At 40.6% G+C, this 13,533-nt stretch overlaps 1 protein-coding gene across 48 annotated transcripts in view; it reads right to left on the bottom strand.

The window, feature by feature from the left end:
- The window catches only part of EPB41L3 (erythrocyte membrane protein band 4.1 like 3), a 221,968-nt gene that overhangs the window by 95,034 nt on the left and 113,401 nt on the right, over positions 1-13,533 (bottom strand). Inside the window, exon 1 of one of the 48 annotated variants that reach the window (XM_080683580.1) lies at positions 11,426-11,489. The exons of 46 other annotated variants lie outside the window; for them this stretch is intronic. The gene's annotated coding sequence lies outside the window, so the exon portion shown is untranslated. Of the gene's footprint in view, positions 1-11,425; positions 11,490-13,533 lie in introns of those variants that run through there. One more of the 48 variants, XM_080683586.1, reaches the window with a different exon arrangement.

Raw genomic sequence — 13,533 nt, 5'->3', positions numbered from 1 at the left:
AACCTCCCTAGAATCAATATTTAATTCCACATATCTGAAAGGCCATCAGTTCATATTATACCTACGAGTAAATGATATCGATGGCCCAGATCAGTAAATTCAATTTCAAAACTTTTAAAAATAGTCTTCTTCCGCACCCACATGCCAATATAAGCAAGTATAAACTGATTTTTAAATGCCAAACAAAATCATAAGCATCTAAATACAGTACTTCTAACTTTAGCTCATTATTTTAATAACTTTACAGTGTGTACCTCCAATCTTGTACCCGAATGCCAAAATATTTTTAAACATTAGGTTTTCATGATATTGACATTTTTTTTTTCTTATTCCCATTCCTTGCTTTCCTGATGATCCCTAATACCTAAAGTTGCACATTTCCTTTCCAAACTCATTAAAGATGTTCCCTTCTCTTCTCCTGATATTTTCACTTGGATGAAACACAGCTGTTGATGATTCAGTGACTCAAAGTAGACACCGACACTTACAATCTCAAACAGAAAACGAAACAAATGCTTGTGCGCAGCTTTGGCTTAAACTGGGCCCTTTTTTAAACACGAAATTTGCCTTATTATGTTTTGTGTAAGCTAACAAGGTTTGAATGCCTAGAAACTCCAAATCTTAAAAGTTGGGGTAAGGACATGCATTAAGTATGCTGGGGTGATGGCAAGAGTAGTGCTTTACTTTGTAAGAAACAAGCTGTTTCATTATGCCTCTCTCGGGCATATGTTCATTAAGCGAATGCCAGAGGAAATGGTAATGAGTTTCAAAGGCAGCATCATGCAGGTGTAAATGAAATCATATTCACAATTCATTTCGGCTATAAGAAATGGCCATTGTCATGCATCCCAGGCTTTGTTCCTTTTCAGCTCTAATTTTTTGTTCCATAGAAGCAAAAAAAAAAAAAAAAAGCCAGATTATCCTCATCTTTTCCACTTTTAGAAGTAGCATCTCTAAAATCCCCATCTCCTCACTAAATGACTGCTAAATTAGCTTCTCTGTTCAAATTTATCTACCTCTCCTGCTGATATGAAAATTCTGTGTTATTTTATTAAAAGACAAACCTAAGACAGTGGAGAAAAATGCTTAATATAAATCCCATATAAAACAGGATTCCCACGGAATACCGTTTACCTGCCTACAGGAGGACTACAAAGGACGATTTTTTAAAAAAAACAAGCTTTTTCCTTTTTATAATTCAAACATAAATTTATAGGAAATAAGAGACTAGTAGATGAATACATACTCACTAAAATATATTTATAACTATTGACTCCTATCCATTAGTCCACGAAAAACCACCAATTGCAAGCAAACTAAAAGATAGTAATATTCCCTGATCTCTCTACTAGATTCTTCTTAACTGCACTAAAAGAAAAAAAAAAGCCCTAGTATTATTCATCTTTAAAAAACCATAAGAAACTGTATCAACCTGCTCTTGGTCTCACATTCTTCCTTCTACAACCCCCATCTTTATCTCTCCTACATGGTACCACTTATATACTGTTTTCTCAACTGAGCTGCGCAGTTCAAACCCGTGTTGTTCAAGGGTCAACTGTACGCCCCCTTATTCTAGTAAACCTTATTAATGTTACTAACGACTTCCCTACAAGCCAATAAATCCTATGTGACATCTTTCATTTTAAAATTCTGTTTCTGACACTCTCTTGATTTTCCTTCTACCTTTTCTGGCTACTCTTTTCTCATTTCCATTTGCTCCTTCATAGTCTTTTTCTCATATTCCATTTCTAAACTTTGTGGTTCTTTAGTAATCAGTCATACTCTTCAAATTCTCTTTCTTGGAGAGTTCCTTTGTTTCAAATATAGTGACAATTCCAAAATACAGGTTCTTCAGTTTGTGACCTCTCTGAGGCTTAGGTCCACATACAGACATACATTCTACTTATCACCTCTCTTATCTGGGTATCTGAGAGGCACCTAAAATTAAAGTGCCCATCTGTACGGTGCCCTTGATCCCCCACCCACCCAGCCCCCCAATCTGCTCTACTGCAGTCTTCCCATTTCAGTAGGTGAGCTCCCATCTGCCCAGCTGCTCATGCTAAAATTGGGACACCACCTCTCCTTACTCCCAACTCAATCCACTTCACGTCTGTCAATTTCACTTCTGGAGTTGTGTTTAAAGAAAGAAGACAAAAGGTAATTCTAGACAGCAGTTCCCAATAAGTTAACAGCAGAACAGTGTGCAAAATCACATGTACTTCCTTATGCGAGGGCATGTAGTCTGCTGTGGCAGGAAGGTAAGGGAGTGATGAGAGGTGATGAGACCCTCCAGGCAGAAGTCAGGTCCTGCAAGGTGGTCTCATCTTCATTAAGAGACTTCATCTCACTGTACAGAGACCACTCTGGCAGGGTGACTAACATCAGAAAGGATCAGCTGGACTTTTCCATTGTTTTGGCTCAAAATAAGAATAAACTAATGTACCAAGCAGGCCTTGATGGGGCAGCAATGTACCAGTTACTCCTTGAAGCACAAAACAGTGAAATTCAGGGCTTTAAAAACTTGAGAATAGTTGAGACACTAAATGTTTGTGACTAATGGCAGGGACAATTCTGGTTGTTCTTTTTGTTTGTTTGTTTAATAAGCTTTATGGTCATACGAAGTTCAAATCCCATTAAGCCAATATACTTACCTCTATGGAGCTAACTTTTCAAGATTATAGAAGAAACAGAAAGCTGGATTTTTTATGATGACACCAATTTAAAAAAATACTTTCCTAATAACCACTGTAAACCTGCAGAGGATTACCCAGATCCATCAAGCATGGGGACAATGATTTCATTAATAGCAACGCACATCTACAGTTCAGTGTTGGGCATTTTAAACACTCAACAGGCAAAAAAATAATAGCAAGGCTACAGTGCCCTATTTCAAGGAATGTGCATTCTGACAGATTACCCTGAGAAGCAAATCAACCATAGTGGCCAGGGTGCGAGAACTAAGCCCACAGAAGGGGGCTTTCAACAAATCTGTGGGGGCAGGGAGGGCTTCCCTGGGAAATAATCCCTGTTTGATGGAAAACTAATCACTCACCTTAATCCCAAGTTCAATGACACTAGCTTTAAACTTTAGATGCAACTAAAAAATCACAGGCTACTTCCGAAGATTAAAGGAAAATTAGGAATAAATAAAAGCACAGGAGAGGCACCATGATGGGGCAGAGCCCTGATGGGGCAGAGCCCTGATGGGGCAGGAGGGTGAGAACCAGCCTGGAGAGACTGCATTCTGGCCTCAAGGTGGCCACATGCTCTGTGACCTCAACGGAATTTGACTTCCCTTTCTGTTCTAAGATTCTGAAATTCTGGGATTCCTGAGAACCAGAAACTCTGTTGTAGTAACAGCATGAAACCTAAGGAAATTTTGTCCTCTAAGAAAAGTGAAGACAGATATTAAGTGATCTTACCGACCAGCTCCAAGGGCATCAGCAACTAGGGCAGGCAATCACCAGTATGCTAGCGAGAAAGACAACCTCCCATTGCATAGGTAGCTGATGGCTTCTTTAATGAACTGAGTCTATTACGTTCTTATTTCATTCTCTGAAATAATACTTTTTACCCAGATAATCTGAGAAAGCTGAAGGAAACACTCTTAGTTTACTCAATACACTGGAAAAACCTGGTTTATTTTCAGTAAGTTTTTTAACTTTCAAGTTAAAAAATGTTTACCTCTGTGTTTAAGCAATTAACAGATGTAGTTAGATGTACAGAAAGGTAGATAGATAGACAGATATAGTGATTATGATTATGGAATATGATTATGGAAGCATCCACCTTACTAACATGTATTTGTTTTTCAAATCAAATTGGTGCCAAGTACCAGGGTATAAAATTCTATATACCTCTGAAATACCAAGAGTATTTCAAAAAAGCAAGAGTTGTCCCCACAGCTCTCTAGATACATTTCAATAAACAAAGGAAGCCGCTGGCTCCCTCTCTGGGGGATGGGGGACTTGTGTTAGTGAAGGACGTTAATAGCGGCCAGTGACAGCACTAATAGTAGGGGAGGAAGGGTTCCCGAGGAGACAAAACTACAGGCAAATTAAGTCTCTAGAAAGAGTGGCAGAACAACAGTTTAGGTTCTTATCGGGATGTTTGCATTATCATTCTGCTAAAAATAAGGAAATTCCCAGACTGGGGTTCCTGAACTCCAGAGACTGGGGAAGGAGCCTACAGATCTGAGTTTATTTGAGATTTTAAAGGAGAGTACACAGTTAGCAAAGGCACAGCTGCACGAATCAAGTTTCTTTGCTTTTGGCTGAATATTTCTTGGTTAAGGCTAGAACTACTGGCTATATCACCCTTTCATTCGTGAAGATGTTCCTTCAACAAACATTCCCTGAACAGCTGTTCTGAAACCTGGGGTTACATCAGATGAAGACGGGCCTCTGCTCTAGTGGAGCTTCCGTTCTAATTGAAGGAGAAAAGGGAATAAAACATGTCAGCTACACATCGATGCTATTAGATAATTCAATCTAAGTAGATGGGTGGTTGCTTACACTGGGTGGTTAGGGAGCGTTTCTCAAAGGAGGGGATGTGTAAGCAGATGTTCAAAAATGAGAAGAATCTGCCATGTGATGATATAAGGATATTGCCCTCCAGGAAGACAAGAGGCCAAGCCCTGAGGGGGAAATGAGCTGGTGTGCCCAGTGGATTTTATCTGAAATGCAATGGAGCATTTTAAATGATAGGGTCCTATTGACACTTTTAAAAGACACCTCTGGCCGAAACCAGTTTGGCTCAGTGGATGGAGCGTCGGCCTGCAGACTGAAGGGTCCCAGGTTCGGTTCCGGTCGAGGGCATGTGCCTTGGTTGCAGGCACATCCCCGGTGGGAGGTGTGCAGGAGGCAGCTGATCGATGTTTCTCTCTCATCGATGTCTCGAACTCTCTATCTCTCTCCCTTCCTCTCTGTAAAAAAATCAATAAAATATATTTTAAAAAAATTTAAAAAAAAGACACCTCTGACTCCCCAGGAGAGGAGCTGGTGGGAGCAGGGAGAGCAGTTAGCAGGCCATGGCAGAAGTCCAGGTGAGAGAAAATGCTGGAGCAGGGCAGCAGGAGAGAAAATAAGTGATGCCCTTCTAGAGCCATCAGCACCGCTGATTAGAGCTCAGCAAAGACAGGGAGATGGATCAAGCTGGTAAGGTGAAATCTCTTATAAGTGTTAGATGCCTTATAAACACAGGGCTCCCTAGAGGTGAGAAGACTGCAAGTACTGCCTTCTCCAATAGGCAGAGGGCACACCCACAAACAAGTGTCAAGTTTCAACGGTTATTCTAGGCAGTGCTCCATCACCTTGAACACAGGAAGTCATCATTGACCCCTACGTTGTCAGCAATCATTTAAAAAAACAACAACATCTAATTCAGATGAGAAACATGTTTGGTTATCGATAAGGAATGTATTCTTGTGGTCTAAGCGACAGCTCCAGACTTCCAAAAACCCCACTAAACCCAGATTAACATGAAAAGCTTTGGCCTTTTCTTCTACAGTAAGTTTCTAGAGTTCATCTGAGAACCGAACTCATGGCTAAGTGGCCCCTGTACTCATATGTTCCTTTCCCACATAACCTGGCAAAAAAATTTAGTTTCCCTGAGATTTTAACATGATTATCACCAAGAGGCTGTCATTGACTAGGTAAGACTCCTGCTGGTGCTATTAAAGGTTTAATTTACATGTCTACACTGTCCACAGGTGAATCTTATCTTGCCCTGGGGTGGACTTAGAGAGAACCACTTCACAAAACACAAGGCAGTGCTTCTCCACACATATTTGCATTTTTCCACCTTGACAAGCATTTTAATGTATCATTCAATATACAGCCGAAATACTTTTAAAGAGCTGCTCCTGGGAGAGGAAACTGATACACACACACACACACACCACACACACACACACACCACACACACACACACACACACTGATTGGCCAGATTATTATGATCTCTGAACGAATAATAATCTGGCCACTCAGTGTACTTATGTATAAGGGAAAGCTTGCAAATTTTGATATGTCAAGAGACCAGGAGATAGTGGCCCCCAGCCTCTGGCTGGTAAGTCCTCTGCTTCTTTCTAACTACCCACAATGCAGTTCTTATACATGGAAAAACCTTATTTTAAAATCCCAACTCTGTGGTAAGTTTACACTGAGCGGCCAGATTATTATGCATTCAGAGATCATAATAATCTGGCCACTCAGTGTGTGTGTGTGTGTGTGTGTGTGTGTGTGTGTGTGTGTGTATTTTCAATAGTTAACATAAATACTTGAATTCAGTTTCCTGATGGCTATGTTTATAGCAGTACATCTGTGTTCCCTATCATTGAAACAGAGTTCAGAATTGACTATGACTTCATTTCCCTTAGCCAAAGGCACTCCCACAGTATACTTGAGTTTTTAAGTAACAAATTAAATCAAAGTGCTAATTTCAGAGGGCCAATGAAATACATAAGAGCAGAGTGTTCAATACTTATGTCAAATTGTATTCTGGAAAGTGTAAGAAAACAAGCTAAAAACAGCAACTCTTTTTTTTCCATTTTCTGTTAACCATTAATCACTCTTTCTAAGGAAGAAACTGTTGTATGGCCTCAATGTTAGATCATTTTCCAAACATAGTATATTTGCTTCTTAACTAAGTTCTCCACAAATATTATAAAACTAGAGGCCTGGTGCATGAAATTCGTGCAAGGGGCTCGGCCCCCGCCGCCATGGTGACCGCCTTGGCCCTCGCAGCTCTGGCTTCGTCCAGATACTGCCTTATGGTTTCCTAAAAGGAAAATTCAATTTCTAAAATGCAATGGATTTTCATGAGTTGGACCATTGAGATAATTTCTCATAAACCTTTTAAGCTTTATTTTTTTTAATTAATAGTATGGTGCTTGCAAAAGTAAAGGAAGTTGTTCACAGGGAACACTCAAATGTGTGGTGCTAAGAACCCTCCCTCACATCCTCTCACACAAGCTCACACCACCATCCTGAAGTGGATGTTACCCCCACAGGACAGATGGGGACAGTAAGGTTAGTGCATAACTTGCCTAAGGTTATATAAACCAGAGCCAAGAATGAAATCTGAGTTGCTGCCTTCAATAACAAAGCTCTTTGTTCCACACAAGTTCTGCAATTTAGTGCATCAATAAAATCTACTCTTAACCTCCTATTCCTATTTCAGAATCGGACAACTAAATAATAACTTTTTAAAGTTATTGTTTTATATGATCATCTATAATTCCACATTGCTAAAATGCTACCTTACTGTTCGACTTAATGTATGTCAAACATTATTCAATTCAAGGTTCTATAAACTTACATTTTATTTTAAAGACTATTTTCCCTCCTACTTACTTAACTTTAAAAATACAGATATAAAACATCACAATACTAGTTTCTTCCTTTATTAAAAAGAGGTTTCTAATCTATTGTGAGCCTTCAGGATTCTGTCCCAGGTTGCCATTTTATTCCTGGAAAACAAAAAAATAAATAAATGATCGTTGTTGCTTCTAGAGAAATATGAATGGTACTGACTCTGCTTCTAGATTCTCAACAAGTTATAACTTTCCATTGAGTGGCTTTAAGCCTCAAATGGACAAGCCTAAATTTTAATTAGTTCCAACTTTGAAAGTAGTGTTAGCGGAGGGCCTCAAATTGACAAGAGCTAGTAAAATGTTTCTAGTTATAAATGCCAACTCCACAGTTTAAAATGTTCCAAGAATTCCATGGCTAAAGTCAAAAGAGGAGAGAAAAGGAGATAGTGTATTTCCTCTGTACTGTTGGCCAATTCTATCTCTGGGAAGAACTTATTAGCAAAATATATCTTTGGCACCTTAATGCAGGAGCATATTTTTCTATTACCCAACACCTGACTCTGCATCTGTGAGAAGTGAGGTGTGAACCGCAGAGAGTGAATAAATTAAAACAGAGTCAGACTCTGTACAGTCATCTACCACCAAATAAGAGCTCTCGACTCGTTCTGAAATGTGTCTCTCTCCCACAGAACCATTCATTATAAAAATAAGGGAAAGGTTATGGCTACGACTTCCAAACTTTGCCCCTTAGTGAGGGTCAGTACCCTAGGATACCTGGGGGTAGCTGGCTGAGAATCCACAATCGGGTTTCTCTTTATAGGTGTCAGTATCTCAGGGTTGAGGACAGCTAGAATTACAAGGATGGCTGTCTAAAAAAGACCTAACAGCAAATACCTGTTCTCTAACTCACTGTCTGTCCAGGAATATGTTACATAAAACAGCCAGTGGACAAATAATGAATGAAGGAACAGTCTGTGTTTCGGAGTCTCACAAATACAAGACAGAACAGCAGGTCCCACGCGTATGGAGGAGCCCTACAAATTGAGATGATCAGCAAAACACAGATCTGGCCTGTCCATTTTCATGACTCCAGGCTTTTATCTCTGTGGTTAGCTCCTAATAGCGGGCTTCATGCAGGCACCTGAAACTAGTCACAGAAGGACATGTGGTGAGAAGGAAAAAGAAAGCAAAGGGGCAAATGACCTTCCAAGGACCAGGGGGCTGAGCTGCCTGTAAATATTTGTATCTTGTCTTATAAAGGAATTCTAGGTGGTGAGTCATGAAGACTCACACAGCAGGAATCCCGTTGGATCAAATCAATAAAGAAATATTTTAAAAGGCTCTTCTATTGCTAAGAAAAAGAAATTAAACATATGGGAAAATTCCAGGTATTCTAGTATTGTTTTCATTCAATACTTACAAAATCATACCATTATGGACAGCCTAGTGGTCATTAAATAAATAAATGAATGAATAATAGAATATACCAGCTTCATTGAACATAAATATGCCCCAAGTCACATGTCTACAAATGATGTCTTGGGAAATCAGATCCAATTCGGCCTGACCCCTACACCACTGTCTGCTGTGTGGTACACAGCACTGAGCAGAAAGGAACACCAGTGAATACCTCTCAACTCTTCCCCGCATTGAATATGCTAACTTTGGTCAGTTTTCCTTTTTAATCCTGATGTTTTCTAGGACACTTCTATCTTCCAAAGCCCAATTAATAAATTTGGTTTCCCCCACATTTCCACACATTTAATTACTAAGTGTTCACAGCTCCTATCACAACTCTTACAGAGAGAAGAAATGGGAGCTCCCCTGGCCTCTGGACCTTTTGCACTTCGGGGTTTTGACAGGCTGTTGAATTTTTTCATCCTTCGATACAAATATGCGGCGAAGTAATAATGCTGTTTTACTGTAATGCATCAGCTTCCATCTAGCTGCTAGTAATGGATGAAGACTAGAAAGAATGTTCTTAAAAGATCTCACTGGCACACGGAGTGGCTTGAGCATAGGTCCTCCTCCAGTTCTCTGAGGTGCTGATAAGAGGACTCTTTACTCCAGGGATGTCCACGGGGCACTTGGAACACTGACAACGTTTCCCATTTGCGCCCCAAATCCTCTGCAATTAAAGCTTTAAGGAACCCACTCAGCCTCGTGACTCAGTAGATAAAAACGCAGCTGGAGGTTAGAGCTGCCTTGAGGGGTTGAATTTCCCACACAATGTACTAAAAATGACTGAACAGCTACAGGTGTGATGTATCATTTATACAATTTTTCTCTAACGGGCAACTAAGTCAATAAACAGCTCTTTCAATTTTTAAATGCACATATTTCCAGCTCAATGGGGATTAACTTAAAGCCCTACAGACAAAAATAAATTTGAAGAAAAACGGAAAGACTGAAAAGCAGTTCATCTCAAGATGTTTTTATAGGTTCTTTATGGTCTAGGTTTTTAAGAAAGGTTTAATTACAACAAAACCTGCTTCACTTCCTACATTGATAATTTTTATAATTACTACACTTTTCACGATGAAATTCGTTTTTAAAATTTTAACTGTCTAGCTGGAAGCTTTTTATGTAGTTAAGGAAGCCACACTAACTTTACTTTAAAACTCTTATGTTTGGGGGGGGGTCCTCAAATAGGCAGGGAAAAGGGCATTTGCGCCCCCAAAATAGCCATGGGCAGAGTCATGCTGGAAAGATGAGAACAACTGCAATGCAAGGACACAAAAGCGAAACTGGGATGGATGAGAACAGAGGATGATGTTGGTCCTGTCACTAGGGCAACTCTGTCTTTCCTGGAAAGAGTCCCACAGATTTAGCGCAGAATGAGAGCTTCCTGGACTCCCACTGGTGTTTCTGATCTAGAATAGGAAAAATGAAGGGACAGGGGAAGACATTAAACTATTCCCCAAGAGCAGGGATGGAAGAGATGGGCTCGTAACAGAGGCCCTAGAGGTGGAGAGGATAACGACTAACCCTACACAGGCTAGCCCTTGACAGGCTGCGGATGAAGCCCGGGGTTTTCAACATCCAAACTCACCATGAGGCGATACAGTTAAATGATAAACCAAAATGTTAAGAGTGATCATCTCCGGAGGGCCAACTGTCTTTCTTTTTCAGATTTTCTACAAAAGGACTATTTTTGTCATCGGAAGAAAAGAAATCAACAAAATATTTCTTCTTAAAGATGTATTTATCACTTCTTTAAAATACTCTTAGCTAGGTCACTTTCCTAATTTTTAACTTAGTTTTTTTATTTAAAAGGATTAATTCTAACATAATTTGTTTTAGCACATCTGAAATGCGCCTATTCATTCTCCACTAATATAACCAGGTGCCACAGTTCACTGGGTGGAGGTTTAAGAGTGGCAGAGGATGATACTCAAGCCACTTCGTAGACCCACCAGGGGCTCTGGTAAAACTGCACATTCCCCAGACTCACCTGCAGGTGGAGAGAATTTCTGGAGTAATTCACTAAGTAAAACACTAAGATGCCTGGGTTGCACCCTTAACGACTGAACCAGAATTTCTGGAGGCCGTTCCTAGGCACAGGTGATTTTTAAAAGCTCCCCTGGGATTCTAAAATGCAGGCTGGATTGAGAACAGTGCGATAGCATTTCCCACTTTAATAAGCACCCAGGTAATTCTTGGACTAAAGTTTGCTAACCATTGGCCTACAAGGAAATTATCAGTCGTAGAACTATTGAGTGACTGCATTTGGAGACAGACATACAAGTAGATAACAGTAGATCTTTGGCCCTGATCAAGGCCATCAATTTGTGTTTGATTACTGCTACAAAATTAGCCTCGCAATCTTACTGCTTTTTGCATTTCATAAATTTATATATGCCATTCTGTTTATGCTGGTATAAGCAAAAGGCATATGCAGACTAGACGTTTTTGAATTTTAGATAGATCTTCACTTCAATAATATATAGTACTCATTACAAGCTATATTTCACAACAGATATGTTCTTCCATATCAGTCATGCCCAGTCTTCTTCACAATAGAATGTTAAGCAATAACTGGTGGAAAGAATACTATAGTATTCACCTATATGAGTATGATTATAACTGAACAAGGTTGAGAATATCTTACTTCCTTAAAGTTGAGAAAATCTCATCTCCTCTTCTTTCCAAAGAAGTACCTCCTTTAAATTGATATGGGCTTCCATTGAGAACAGGACACTTGGAGAGGAAGGGAAAGAGGAGTGAACAGGAAAGGGGGAAAAATAAAACCCTGTTAATTATAATTCACAGGCTACCTTCAGTTCTTGCTTTAGTGACAACTCCAATCTGGTCACCCAACTTGCCTATACCCAATGCTTTCAATTCAATTCAAAAAGGGCTGAGCACTTCCCCTGAGTCAGGCTCTTGGACACCTACTAGAAAAGGTAATAGATATGCCAAAACCTTTTTTTTTAAAGGTTCTCATGACCAAACCTCTTATTTACCCAATTCCAAATGTCAAGAAAACCTGCCAAATCCTTTCTAATAACATCTTTACTATATTCTTTTCACCCTGGCAGCCCTGCTGAACTCTCGGCTAAGTAGGATGGGAGTCGGGCCAGCAGTGGGGTCAATGGATTTCAAGCGCCTTCCACCAAATTCAGTCCATGATCTACAGTGTCAAAACTAAGAACTAGGAACACAGCACTATTATAGCCTGGGAAACACTGGTTATGAAAAGAACAAAATATAGTTACTAAATAAGGGCACAGATTACTACCCACTCTCTATTGTTTTCTCCAGCTGGATATTGGCACATTTGGCATAGAGAGGCTGTTTCCTTAAGCACTAAAATATTTTCAGTAGTCCCCCGTCCTTCCTTCTCCCTGGTAGAACACTAAGGGCAGCCACTTCCTATGCCTTCCTGACTCTCAAGCCTCACTTTTATCCTCACCACACAAGCTTCAGCAATCAAGGCCTACTGAGCAGTGTGTGGTTCTCCAAAAGCTCCACGCCCTCGAAGGTGCTGCTCCTGGGTCCAGAAGCTTCCAATCCCACTTTCCCCAAGCCCCATTAAATCATATGCTTCCAAACTCAGCTCTGACACCACCCCCACTCCAATGAGTTTTCCCTCCCCACCCAGACAGTCTCTGGGGGCAACCACTGCACTTGTGCACATGTACATCTCACTGTATTTGTAGGAACATTTGCTTCTCAGAGTCTCTGCTACCAGACGCAAGATTCTTAAAGACAAGAGCAGGTCTTTACTCTCACTCTATATGAGAAGTCTATCTCAAACCTAAGGCATCGAAAAGTGAACTCCTGAGCTTTCTTCCCCAAACCAGGTCATCCTTGAGTCTTCCCCCAATGGCCAACCCATCTTTCCAGGGTCTTAGGCCAAAGAAAATACAAAAAAAGACTAACAAAAATTTCCATTAAGTCCCTTCATAAACCCTGTGGCTCTACCTTCAAAACACATCAGGATTATGACCACGCCATTCCTCCACCCCTTCACGACCATCACTGCCACCATGTCCATCATGGCCATCCCTCCAGCCCATCATCTTTGTTTGCCCAGTTACTCTAGTATCTTCCTAACTGGTCTCCCTCCTTCCACCCTTGCACTCTCTGTACTGTTTTCCATAAACAGCCAGGTTGATCCTGTTGGAACATAAATCAAATTGTGTCACCTTTCCACTCAAAATCTTCAAATGACTCCCCATTTCATGAAGAGGAAGTTATCGAGTTATTATACCTGCCCAGCAAAATGTTGCACAAATGCTCCCCTGCCTTCTTCTCTCTCACTTACCCATTCTGGCGGCCTCCCAAGGTCTCCACTGTAGCTCTGACACAGCAGGACACTCCCAGCCAGGGCCTGCTATCCCCACCCGGAATGCCCCCACCATGATAAGTTCTCCAGCCTCATTCACGTCTTTGCTCAAGTTCACCTTCTCCGTGAGGCCTTCCCTGTCAACCCCCTCCACTCCCTATCCTCCTTTCCTTCTCTGTTTTTCTTCATAACACTTATCACCAATCTGATATTTGAAATATTTCACTTATTTACTTTGCTTTTTATCTGTCTCCTCCCATTGGAGGCTCCGAGCACACGAGGGCAGAGATCTTCATCTGTAACAGTCACTGTTGTTTCCCCATCGTCTAAAAGAGTATCTGGCACAGAGCAGGTGCTCAATGAATATTTGCTATTGAATGTATGGACTCAGCTTTGAGTCTTCAGGCCCTTGAACAGTGAGTGCCGGG

Source organism: Plecotus auritus, assembly GCF_963455305.1.
Source record: "Plecotus auritus genome assembly, chromosome: 8".
NCBI classification, from domain to species: domain Eukaryota; kingdom Metazoa; phylum Chordata; class Mammalia; order Chiroptera; family Vespertilionidae; genus Plecotus; species Plecotus auritus.
This window is presented reverse-complemented; position numbering and strand designations above follow the sequence as displayed.